The 13,334-nt window shown below is 40.5% G+C and overlaps 1 long non-coding RNA gene across 1 annotated transcript; it reads left to right on the top strand.

Annotated features, from left to right (window-relative positions):
* The first annotated feature begins 10,287 nt into the window (after nucleotides 1-10,287).
* LOC112191731 lies at nucleotides 10,288-11,254 on the top strand. Its single transcript, XR_002933087.2, has 3 exons — nucleotides 10,288-10,413; nucleotides 10,509-10,628; nucleotides 11,093-11,254. It is a non-coding gene; the product is annotated as an uncharacterized LOC112191731 (long non-coding RNA).
* Nucleotides 11,255-13,334: the final 2,080 nt, after the last annotated feature.

Genomic DNA, 13,334 nt, shown 5'->3' with positions numbered 1-13,334 from the left:
GCCTTACCGCTTGGCGGTTGGTCGTAGAACATAGACTCGTAAAGTTTGTATCTGTATGAAAAATGATAAACACATAGAGCAAGTAATAATATTTTGTTTGTGTCCCATGTTTATTTAATTGGGTTGCAATTAAATAGGAGCATGGCATATGTGTCTAGCATGTACTTGTAATGTGGATGCTAATATCATTTTTGCATTTTTGTAGGCATGCTTAGAGATCATTTGAGATCGGTATATGAAGCATGGCATATCTAGCATGTGAGGTCTAGAAAGTGTTACCAAATCCACGAACTGTTGTAGGCATGCTTAGGAGTTATAAAAGCATGGCATTGGCATGGCACTAGCTCAAATTGAGAGAGCGTAAAAAGTAAGATATAGTTACTTATCTTATGCCGATTTGGAGTGAGTTGGAGTTGGCATTGATATAAGTACCCAAATCATGTTGGAGTTGTCCAAGCATGACGCTTCATTGCTTTGGCGGATAAAGTGTTCCAATAATGTACGTCAACTTGTAGTTGCGGTTGGATGCTTGATAGAAATAATTGAATTTCCTTGCAAAAAATGGATGATTAGTATGCGGATTTGTAAAATGAATATCCATAATTTGCATCATGTTTGATTGCCTACTTAACAAGATAATTTTGTAATAATGTTAAGTGCTTGTAAAATGTATTTACCGGATACCAATGTCATCTAGACGCTAATGGTGCAATGTAATTTACAGTAATGGTAAATTAATATACTTTGATTGGCATAGTAGCCGATATTGATTGGTCTAGTTTGTTTGTAAAACAGACTTTAGTTTGCCGAAAAGTAAAGGCATGGCAATACTAAATGTCAAAGGCCAATAGAGCTAATGCCTTACCAAACATGTACATGGAAATGTGCAGTGAGCAATATATGGACATGTGATTAGCTAACGTAGCTAGGTGGTCCAATTGAGGTATGCATATTTCTAGAATGCTAGAATTCCAAAGGTACTGCCGCATGACCAAGTATTAGTCAAAAAGTGTGCTAATGCCTAGTATATATTAATGGATGACAGAAGCATATTTGAGACAAGGAACTTGGTGTAGCATGTGATCTTGCAGACCTTTGATTACTATGAGCATGTAGGCATATACCCATTCACAATTGGATATGCATTTGTCACGGTTTGAAGGAACTAACGTGCTTTGACAAGTGATAGGCTTGTGCTATACTTGTGATCATACATGCAAGCAGCCAATAGAAGTTACCATGAATGCGCATGGACACGGTATCGTCATATGTATAGCATGTGCACATACAAAGCATTAAAGTATGGTATGAATTAAATTTGCCATGGCATAGATGCATGAGATAAAAAATGATTACAAACATTGCATGGCAACAAGTAATCTATTAAATACTCATGCATGTGTCTATCTTGAATTGACACTGACGTCTTGACTTGCTATAGTGTACTGCCATATAGTACTTTTGATGCATGATAATGAATATTGGCCATATGCTTTGGTTGGGTAGTGGGTCATATGTGAAGAATATGTTTAAAGTAGCTCGGTAGCATGTGTAAAGAAGCAAGAATAATGTGTGGCCTTGAATCGCTTAATCATGCTTCTGCAAATTGTGTGAAGGCATAGGCACGTGAATAGTCAAATAAAGGGATAAGAAAGACTTATGAGAGTTGGGTCTGCTGCAAAAGTGCAGATGAGCTCAGTGCAGCGAACAGAGCACAGCGGGAAAGCTCAGTGGTGAGGCTTGGCGGGGGTTGCCCGGAGGAGAATCTCAGCGGAGGTTGTCCGGAGTTGAAGCTCAGCGGTGTCCATCCCAAGCGGTAAATCTTAGCGGAGGAGCTCGGACGAGGTTGCCCAGCGGAGATTTTGCTCCGGCAAAGCTTAGTCAGCGGAGGTGGGTTGCAGCTGATGGAGCTCAGCGGAAGAAAGTGCCGCTGACTGGCTTTCCGCCGTTGCCGCCGACTGAGAGTAGGTGAGTAGGTGGAGCTGGGCTATGCTAGCGGTGATGATGGTCAGCGGTGGTGGAGACTCGGGAGTTTGGTGGACTCGGAACTCAGCGGAGCCATGCCCAGCGGAGGCTCCGAGCTCGGCGGTTCTTGGAGCTCAACGGAGCTGGCGTGCAATGGAGCTGGAGTGCAGCGGAGCTTTGCCGGCCGAGCTGGCTAGCGGAGGAAACTCGGCGGAGCGGAGCTGTGCGAGAGGTGATGGTTGGTGGCCTGTAGCTCGGCGGAGGATCTTGGCGGAGGTTTTGCCGGCTGAACTGGGATGCAGCGGTGCGCCGCCGCTGAGGATAGCTAGCGGAAGGCCCGTTGGTGGACTGGGTTGTCGCTGACGGAGCTCGGCGGAAACGTGGCCGGCAGAGCTTGTTTCCCGCTGATGAAGTTCGACGGACCTGGAGCTTGGTGGAGGCTCCGAGTTCAGCGGTGATGGCTAGCTAGTTCAGCGGAATCGAGCTAGCGGAGTTCTAGCTAGCAGTGAGGCTCAGCTCGGGGACTTGGAGGCTGTGCAGCGATGGAGTCCAGCGGACGTGGCCAGCGGTGATGCTCGGCGGAGCTTGTTTGGCGGTGTAGCCTAGCGGAGGCCTGCCGGCGGAGGTGGCTAAGTGGCTGGCGGAGGTTTTGCCGCCGGTGTCTCCTAGCGGTGTTGTAGCTATCTGACCTGGTGCTCAGCGGAGGATCTGATCAATGCTAGTGTGGCGGAGGTTGGCCAGCGGAGCGAATCCTTCTTGCTGAGATGGCTAGTGGAGCTGCAGTTGCGGTTTGGCGGAGCGGAGGTTCCGAGCTGGCGTTCAGCGGAACGGAGTCTGAGCTTGAGTCCGGCGGAGATGCAAGTTGGGTGGAGCGGAGGAGTTGCAGCTGGCGGAGCTGCAAGTTGGGTGGAGCGGAGGAGTTGCAGCTGGCGGAGCTGCAAGTTGGGCGGAGCGGAGGAGTTGCAGCTGGCGGAGCTGCAAGTTGGGCGGCATTTGGAACTTAGCGGAGGGGAGAAGAAGAGTTTGGCGGAGGTGGTTGGGTGCCCAGAGCAAATCTCTGGGTGTCCAGAGAAGTTTGCCGCCAACTTTTAAATTTTTTTTTTTTTTTTTTTTTTTTTGAGTTGAGTTGGGCGTTGACCAATATGGTCAGCGTTGACCAAGCCTTGATGTGCGTTGACCTGCTCCGCTGGGCGTTGACCGACCCCGCCGGGCGTTGACCGACCATGCTGGGCGTTGACCAACCCCGCCGGGCGTTGACCGGACCCTAATTTGATGTTGAATGAGCGTTGACTTCGACGCTTATGGGTCAAAGCTCGTGGTAGGTGACGAAGCCTTTGTGTGTCGGCTTCCCACAGACGGCGCCAATGTTAATGCTTGGATCCGCGGGGATCTAATTAACGATAAGTAAAGAGAGTGAGAGAGAGAGAGAGTGACACAAGATGTATAGTGGTTCATCTCCCGCCTTTGCGGGAAACTACGTCCACTTGAAAGCTTATACTAGTGTGTCGAGCCTTGCGGCCCAAGTGCATTACAAAGTGTGTAATGGAGTGTGTTGAATTGTGGGAGGAGGCATTCCTTTTATAGGTGAAGGAATGCTTCTCCTTTACATTTTCTTAGATGTGGGATGACTAAAATCACTATTCTAGTCTAGAAAGCCTATTTGTGAGGGCAACTTGGCAAGGCCGGAAAGGTGGCTTCCCGGTGTCGGATTTGTGACTTCCGGATACCGTAGCGTAGCTTGAACATAGGGCTACAAGATGCATGTCTCGGTTGGGCCTCACCATGGCTTGTGGGTGTCTCAAATAGGGTGTTACTTATGCTTGGTGATGTAGTAAATACTCCATATTGTTGGAGGTATGTACAACATAGTAGCACATGACCAAAGATCTAAACACAGAAAACCCACTTGTAAAAAGATTTATACAAATAAAGACATGAGCCCAGGCCCAAAAGCCAAATGAATCAAGTCTAATTCCCAATTTTAATGGCAAATGGCTAAAATACTCGAGTTTCATCATAATTTACGGCACTGCCACTATCCAATACCCAAACCTTAAACCCTAAACCGAGTTTCATCAATTTCCAAACTCACCGAATTGGAAATCCTTCAAATTCTCCTTCCACAGTGAGAATTTTAGCTAGAAGCTTTGAGGGAAGATGATCAGTGACTCGAGGCGCTCCTAATAGGACCGGTTTCACTTCCGGAGGTGGCCGGAAAATGGAGAATTTCGCCGGAGAACACAACTGCTACAGTGACGGTTTTGGCCAAAAGTGATGGTTTTCTGGCCAAATCGCCGTGACCCATGGGTACCAACGTGTAGAGGAGAAAGAGATGGTTCTTTTAGGGGTGGTGGTGCGCCGTTTGGTAGCCAGATGCCGGAGAAATCAAGGAAAAACGGGAGAGCGCCGACGCGGGGGAGAGAGAGGAAGAGAGAGAGAGAGATCGGGGAAGAAGAGAGAGAAGTGGCTGGGTAGGTTTCTGACCTACCCACAGTAACTTTCCATATGTATACTAATTACCATGAACAATAATTATCTTATTTTGCTTATAACTTTTGCCTACGAACTCTAATTTTTACGAACCAAATATGCACGCGCTCGGTTTAACATCCTCTACGACTTTCATGAAGAAAAACTTTTAAATTTTGACCCGGTCAAAAAGTCAACTTTTAGGGCCCCCTAAAATATCGAAATTTAAATAAATTGTGTAGAAAATCGTCATTCCTCATTTAATAACAACTAAACATGAAAATTTTGATTCGGGACGTAGCAAAAGTTCTGTAGTTTACTTTGATATACATGAGGAGCATATTCATGAATTTAGTATCACTAAGGTTTTATGGTTTACTTTAATATGATCAGCTACTGTTCAAATTGATCTGCTACTTTATAGTTTATGGTTTATGTTAATGATATGATATTCATTGTTTATGGTTCAAATTGGCTACTGTGTGGAGGTGCAAAAGGGTGATGAAACAAGAAATAATCGAACAAAACCAGTGAGAAGAAAAGCTACGGCACGTAGGAAAAAGTGCAGCAGTAGAATTGGACGAGTATGAGTGCAGCGAGTGCAGTAGCAGGATTGGCCGAGTGTAGTAGCTGGATTAAGCGATGACGAGTGCAGTAGCAGGACAAGAGTACAAGTGCAGTAGCAGAACGGAACGAGTGTGAGTGCAGCGAGTGCAGTAGCAGAACTAGACGAGTATGAGTGCAGCAAGTGCAGTACCAGATTGGATGGGTGCAGTAGCAGGATTACGCGATGACGAGTGCAGTAGCAGAACATGAGTAGCAGAACTAGACGAGTATGAGTGCTGCAGTAGCAGGATTAGAAGATGAGATGAGAGTAGTAGGAGAGTGCGGTTTTGTGAAGTAACATAACGAGATTATTCTCAAGGGAAAAAAAGTAACATAAACGGATTATTCTCAAGGAAAAAAAAAGTAACATAAACGGATTATTCTCAAGGGAAAAAAAAGTAACATAAACGGATTATTCTCAAGGGAAAAAAAAGTAATATAAACGGATTATTCTCAAGGGAAAAAATAAGTAACATAAACGGATTATTCTCAAAGGAAAAAAAAAGTAGCATAAACGGATTATTTTTAGAAAAAAAAAGTAACATAAAGGAATTATTCTCAGAAAAAAAAAAAGTAATAGTTAAGGGTAAAAAAGTAAATTAACTCATGACATGTGGCAAGTAAAGAGCAGATTGTCCTTATTTGTAAGATTTAATCCTTATAAAGGGATTAGAAGTCAAACGAAGTAGTTAACGGTAAAAAAGTAAATTAACCCATGACATGTGGCAAGTGAAGAGCACATTGTCCTTATTTGTAAGATTTAATCCTTATAAAGGGAATAGAAGTCAAAAGAAGTAGTTAAGGGTAAAAAAGTAAATTAACTCATGATATGTGGCAAGTGCAGAGCACATTGTCCTAATTTGTAAGATTTAGTCCTTATATGTTTAACTCAATCTTTAGAGGATGTATTTGTTAAGTCATCTTTTGTCAATAGCTTATATGTAATTTGTTAAAAAAATAAAGACGCCATCATTCAATTGCAGAGATCTTCAACCATTTGGTTAGCATAATTATTGTTTTAATTTTATCCGACAAACACTATAGTGAAAACATTAATATAGTATAGTGTTTGTTTATAAATTTTAGATCGAACAAATGACCAACTGATGTATGAATTTGCTGATTTTTTGCGAGGATAATCCTTGAAATGAAACGAAAAAGATGCTATATATGGTATAAGAAAATTCATTAGAGACATATCATGTAATGCGAAATTCAAAGGTAGGTCATATGTGCAACGTGATCGGTATGCCCAGCCATTTATGTTTCTCCATCTCCTAATTGTATTCCAAAACTACCCCCGTATTATTATAAGTAAATTCTGTCACGCCCCTGATTTTCACACATGAAAATCGATATATATAATCCCATAATTATACATGCGTGAATGTTCAGTCATCAATACAAATACCTGGAACATCTTTCCTTTATAACAAGTACATAATGATGCCCTGAAACTATCCGAGTTAATATGCACTCGCTCCATAGAGTCATATATTACACAAATTTACGAATTAAGTTGCCATCACAAAATAAAGCATAAATGCTCCTCAGAGCTTACTACATAGCGGAAGTCATTAACAATGGCAAAGCCAACAAAATTTGCTTCCTAACCGTTCAGCTGCCTGTAGCTACCTCAGCTTCAGCCACGATTTTCCTAACCTGCAGGATTAACCCCTACACCAAAAGAATGGTGCACCGGGTTTCCACACAACAAAACCCGGTAAGCTTATGAAAGCTCGTATGAGTAACTCATGAACATCAATCAACAACTCACACACATCAGCTAAAGGAAACCATGCAACCATGATTCCTTCTAACACTCCAAAACCTTTCCATCTAAAGGGAAACATAAATCACCGCTGTGAAAATGTTCTATTTGCTAACTTAACCATCAAGAAGCAATTCAAGTCTCATCTAGACAATAAAAGAAGAATACTCAAGGAATTCTCCTTTAACTACATACTTATGAGTCTCCAGCAACCTCGACCGTTACTCCCATAATCTATAATGGCAGACAGACTGTCGCCCTATTGAAATCGTAACCACTCGTCCGACTACGGACGTGATTACCTATTTCCTGCCTTGGTCACCATCTGTGACCTGTCACTATCTGTGACATGTGGTTTCAGACCCCGTCTGGTCTCAAATCAACATTTAGGTCACCATCTGTGCTCTATCACCATCTGTGCCCTGTCACCATCTGTGACACATGATTTTCAGACCCCGTCTGGTCATGAAATCAAACGTCAAGGTCACCGTCTGCAACCTATCACCATATGTGATATGAAATCTTCTTAGACCCTATCTGGTCTTAAAGCTAAACGTTAAATAAGTCGCAACCGACCTAAAAACGTTACAACATCTAGCTTCGGCTTTCCTAACCCCTGCTCACCATCTGTGACTCTTGGTACAAGGACCAATACATTTAAAATGAGTCACGCTTGACTCAAAAATGTAACATCAAGCTCAATACTTTTCAAACAATAGAAAACATCTTTTTCCACAATATTGTTTCCTGAAAAGCCACATTCAACAATAATATGAACATCATCATGCATATTACTATTCATCACAATCATCCACAAGGATATATATATTTCACGTAAATATATATATACGTAGACATTCGCTCAGGAATGCCTACTAATACCAACTATAGTTTGCAGTTAAATAATTAACGCCAAAACGATAATGGTAATTCTGTTCATAAAGAACCTTGTGAGATTACTCACCTTGAACTCCTGCTGCGTCTTCAACAAAACACAAAGCCGCCAATTCACAAATAATCGTCCACTGTACTTCGTCTAGTACCTAATCACATACGGTTCCAACTTAGTGACGATTCACATTTGTTTAAGTTCGAAACCCCCTGTTTTGAACTAAAACCCCCAAAGTGGCGCCAATCGAGGCAAAACCACATCCGAGACCTCCCAAAGTCTCCGGAATACGCCCACGATCGATGTGACCAAACCACAAGTCGATCGGACGCTCGAATCCTCACGGATCGAATAAATCGATCGGTATGAAACTGTAAAAATCATAACAATTTCATACGAACTCCAAAATTTGCATATTATATATCGAAACGCTCGTATCAACGACTAGAACATATATAATACCACAAACAGTCCCATACGTGGCCGGAACACCACCGGAACGCCGCCACAGGAGGTGGCGCACCGCCGCCGGCCAAAACTCAATATTTCACAAAACTCCCAACATCAAAAAGCTTCATCTAAGCATGCTTGTGAACTTTCATAACTGGATCGAAGTCAGAAAACAAGCCTAAGGGATCGAAAACTACCTCACAAGCCGTGAACAGTAATCCAATCCGAGTTGATCGAAGTTTCACGTGAATCGATCCAAACAACCACCAGGGATCGATCGGCGAGGCTGCTCTGAGCTCAACCAAGAAAACTCGAAGCCGTGCCGACGTCGGAATAAGGATTTCCGGCCGGGTCCGATTTCTTCAATCTGTGCCACCTTTAACTGCCACCGAGACGGAGAATCGTCGTAAGAGACCACCACAGAGACGACCGGAGCAAGGAGACGAATCGTTCTGGGTTGGTTTCACCGGAAGAGGTCGCCGGAGATGCGAGTTCCGACCGGGTCAGAATACCGGGTCCGGGTCAGAAGGAAAATTTCGTTTCTGAAGGAGCGGACGAGAGAGAAGAGAGAGAGAATTATTTCCGGAAAAGGAAAGGGAAATAATGAATTTAATTTCTGATTTTCCATATTTATACTAAAATGGAAACTTCTTCCGATAGCCATAACTTCCTCATACGAACTCCGATTGACGCGTTCCGCATGTCCACGAACTCGTATCGACGCGCTCTACAACTTTCGTGAAGGAAGTTTTCCGAGAATCTCAAAATATAAAAAGTCAAACTTCACACGACCCCCTAAACTGTGAAATTCGAATAATTATACGTACAAAAACTATTCCACTTCACATACAACCTACGAATAAAGTACAATAACAAATATTCGTACAACTGGTCCATTATTAAATACCAAATTTAAATAACAGAAAACCAGGTCATCACAAATTCCTTGAACATACCTCACTACCCCTGCATGAATCATGATTGGATGGGTATACCAGCCACGGGTCGTCTGCCCTATGTATAAGAATGAGCAAAGAAAGTTCAACCTCTAACCATGTGAAATGCGTCATTGATAGTAAATGATTAGACATCTGAATAGGTTAGATGTTCAAATTTCTTCGAATGCAACTGAGCTGAGAAAATTCAACCTCTAACAATTTCCATTCTCATTAATTTGATAGCAACTTTGCTGAGAAGTTCAACCTCTAACCATTTCCATTCTCATTAATTTGATTGCAACTAAGCAGACATCCCGGGGGGGGGACCATTAGATCATATAACAACTAATGGTTCAGATTAAATAATATTTTTATCAGTTTTTTTTTAATAAATGCATATTCTAAAATACAAAAGTAGATGATTATACTTTTTCCTTTTTTCTCACTCCTTCATTTACTGCAGGAAAAAAACCAATTTGGAATACCAAATCAAATAAGATTATCTATTTAGTTGCTTTTTTCTCTAACCTCATTAATTTTAAGGTATCAATTGGAAAACTATTTAGAATTTTTCATGTAATATAGAGTAAATTTTGTTTAGAGGTTGAGAAAAAAAATTTCGTTTGTTGATTCTACTCCTTAGGTGAGTTACATATCAATCAAAATGCCAAAAAAAAAAAAATTAATTTTGTTTTCTCAATTAATTATTTTTCCTGCAACAAATGAATTGAGAGAGAATAAGAGAAACAAGAAAGTAATTTGAGGGAAGAGATCCTGTAATTGTTGAGCATTTTTTAAGTTGTCTGTAATAAATGAATTTGAAGGAGAATAGGAAATAAGTTAATGGCTGGTCATTTGATTAGATATATAATTGAATATATTATGTAAAAAATAAATAACATATTTTGTTTAATCTGAACCATTAGTTGTCATATGATCTAATGGTCTAGAATCAGAGTATAATCTTAACTATAATTTAAGTGGCCACAGATCCGCCCCCCTGAACGGGTCCTCTAACAAGTAGGACTTTCAAATTTCAAATGCAATTAACGTCCAGAGAAAATACTAGTGAATCACAACCTCATTCTAGTGAAATTACATGGCAAGCACATCTTCCACATCTAATGTACCTGAAGTCATGAAATACATATGTATATATAACTAATTAGTGGAAAGCGGAAAACTTATATTTGTATATGGCTTGATATACATAATGGTCTGCAACAAGGGTAGTGATGCCCTCTACTGGATTCTCTTAATATTTCTAGTGCTACTCTTCTCTTCCGACATAGCATTTGCTAGAGTATCACCATTTTCAACAAACAGTACGTAATTGGTCTTTTTCTTTTATATGTATTTTTGATGGTTTGGTATTATTCCAGTGCTGTCATTACGTATATTTGTTATTGGCTCATTACAGAAGAAAACACCTGGCTGCACTGGCAAATGAAAATACGTGTAAGGAGTCCTCATGATCCTCCCAAAGGGCAGCACCCTAAGAACACACCCCCACCACCTGACGACATTGCTTGACGCAACGGTATGTAGGTGATTGTTAACTTAACAAAAATTTAGATAGTTACTGTTGGTGTGTACAATAGGATAATAGAAAACTATCACTAAGACTAACTCAAACAGATTCCCTATAACTATCCTCATTTTAGGGATAGTGAGGAAAAAGAAGAAAAAAATTCTCTAAATTTACAGCAATCTCTAAAATTTTAAGAAATAATTATGGAGATTTTAGAGATTGCAGTAAAATAAGGAATCTGTTCGAGTTGGACATAAAAAATTATGGAAAGCTTTAACTTTTGCTTTCTATAATTATAAAGAACCTGTTGGAGTTGCTCTAACAATTAAGTTAGAGATCGAACAGTTATTTTTTCTGCAGTACAATTATGATTTCAATGAATTCTCAAGTTGGCTGCCTTTTTAACTTAAATCTTTTTCAAGCATGTTTGTCTAGAGAGATATATCATTGCTAATACTCTCTTGCTTCTCTAGGTTATCTCGATCCCAGCCGTATGTGGAATTGTTTCTGCCTTCGTTTGCGATCTCTTCAAGCTTTTGTTTTGTACTTCTGGAATTTTTTTTTTTTTTTTAATAAGATTGTGCTTCTAGAATTTGGTTTAGAGTGAGGGGTCTCTATCCTTATGTATTCAGACATAAAACAAACATATCATGTATTATTATTATTTTTAAATTAAATAGAAGATTAGGTATTATCATGTATTATTTTCAATTAAATAGAAGATTATTTGTATTATTATTATTTTTAAATTAAATAGAAGATTATTATTATTATCATCATGTATTATTATAAAAATAAAAAAATAAAACAATTAATTAATCTTTATTTTTTAGAATAAATGTATTACAAGTATTCAAATTTTGTTAAAGGAAAAGCACATTATGTGCCTTCGTCAAAGAAACAGACGAAGAGGGAATCAAGCAATCACAAATCACAACTCAATCAGCATTTAGTATCATCAATGTAATTGATATTTCCGTTATAATCCTATCCCTATATAAAGGGGTTATAAATGAAATGAGTAGACCAATTCCAATCCATTTTTAGTTTTACACGTTATCAGCACGCTTAGAGCAAATAGCCAATAGAAGAAGAAAAAAAACCTAATTTTCTAGTTTCTTTCTATCGAAAAAAAAAAAACCCTAGAAGAAACAAATATTTTCTTCTTTTCCTGCCGCCACCATATTACAAAAAAAAAAAAAAAAAATCTCCAGGTCCCAATCAACCTCTCCACACGGGCCTCCTCCCTGCTAGCGTCCAGCCCTGCGCCACCGGAGTACGCACGACCCAGCAAGCAAGCATTCAGTCGAACCCGATCGCTGCCCAGCCCTGCCCTGCAGTCGCTGCACCAAAACCTCATCTGCCTTTTGCCCACCTGCAGCGCACGGAGCACCTATCCCAGCCCCGCATGCATAACTCTGCCTCCAGTTTCCGGCATCGCTGCCTCTAGCCCAGCGCCACAGGCCCCACAGATCCATCTTCCGCCCACGAGCCTTCACCGGAGCCTCATCTGCAGCACCGGTCCCGGTAGCACCGAGCCCACCCGCCTACAGCCTTCCACCTGCCTGAAGTCCAACAAGATCTCGGCTCCATTTGCGTCTGCCCAGAACGTTGTCCGACTCCAGCTGGTCAGACCGGCCCCTGCCCTTTACCGCCCTCACCTAGATCGATATTGATCTACCAGCCGGCTATCCCCAGTAGAAAGAAGAAGACACGAAGGAGGAAGAAGAAGAAGAAGAAAAAAAAAAAAACATAAAAAGAGACGAAAAAAAAGGTGACCCGGCCAAAGAAAAGGACCGAAAAAAAAAAAAAAAACAGGCCCAGAAAAGAATAAGGGCGGGCCCATAAAATAAAAATGTTCAGAAAAAAAAAAAGGAAAACAAAAGAAAAGAAGCCTTGCGGCCCAAAGAAAAGGCTGATCCGGCCTAAAAGAAAAAATAAAACAAAAATAGGCCCTGCGGCCCAGAGGAAAAAGAAGAAGAAGAAAAAAGAGCTAATTCTCAGCCCAACAAATCAGCAGGCCCAACAGAACCCGAAAAAAAAAAAAACACATCGCTACGCACGCCTGCATCAACACGCGCGTGCGCTAGGATCGTTTTGTTTTCTCGCAATCAAGTATGTTTTCTTTATTTTGTTTTTATGATTTTAATCAAGCATGTGAATTTTATTTATGTTTTCTATTTTTAAGCATGCTTTATACTTCATTATTCATGCTTAATTATATCTGGTTATTAAGCATGTTTAGTTAGATAGTTTTGATCATTTTCAGCATGCCTTATTATTTATGTTGTATATGATTTATAATTATGTTTAAGCATGCTTTATGTTTTTTTTATCATGAAATTTTGAGCATGTTTTATTTTATTTTACGCTTATATAAATTATGCATACGCATGCTTTATATTATGCTATTATTTATATTTTATTTTACGTATGATATATTATTGTTATTATTATATGTAGGGATAATGATAAAAGAGGTCATTTTAAAGTACCTTATGATAATCTAATCACCACAAATGTCTCTATGATAATTAAGGTCATCTATTAACAACCTACCATTAAAGTTAAGTTTAATTACCAAAGCCGCCACTGGAGACTCTCTTTTCCCTTGCCGTTACCCAAGCCCATCTGAATCCATTCGGACTCAACCCTTACCAAAATCTCTCTCTCTCTCTCTCTCCCTCTCTCCCTCCCTCCCCCATGGCGTCCAGT

Source organism: Rosa chinensis, chromosome 3 (assembly GCF_002994745.2).
Source record: "Rosa chinensis cultivar Old Blush chromosome 3, RchiOBHm-V2, whole genome shotgun sequence".
NCBI classification, from domain to species: domain Eukaryota; kingdom Viridiplantae; phylum Streptophyta; class Magnoliopsida; order Rosales; family Rosaceae; genus Rosa; species Rosa chinensis.
The sequence above is the reverse complement of the archived record's forward strand: the minus strand, read 5'-3'. Positions and strand labels throughout refer to the sequence as shown.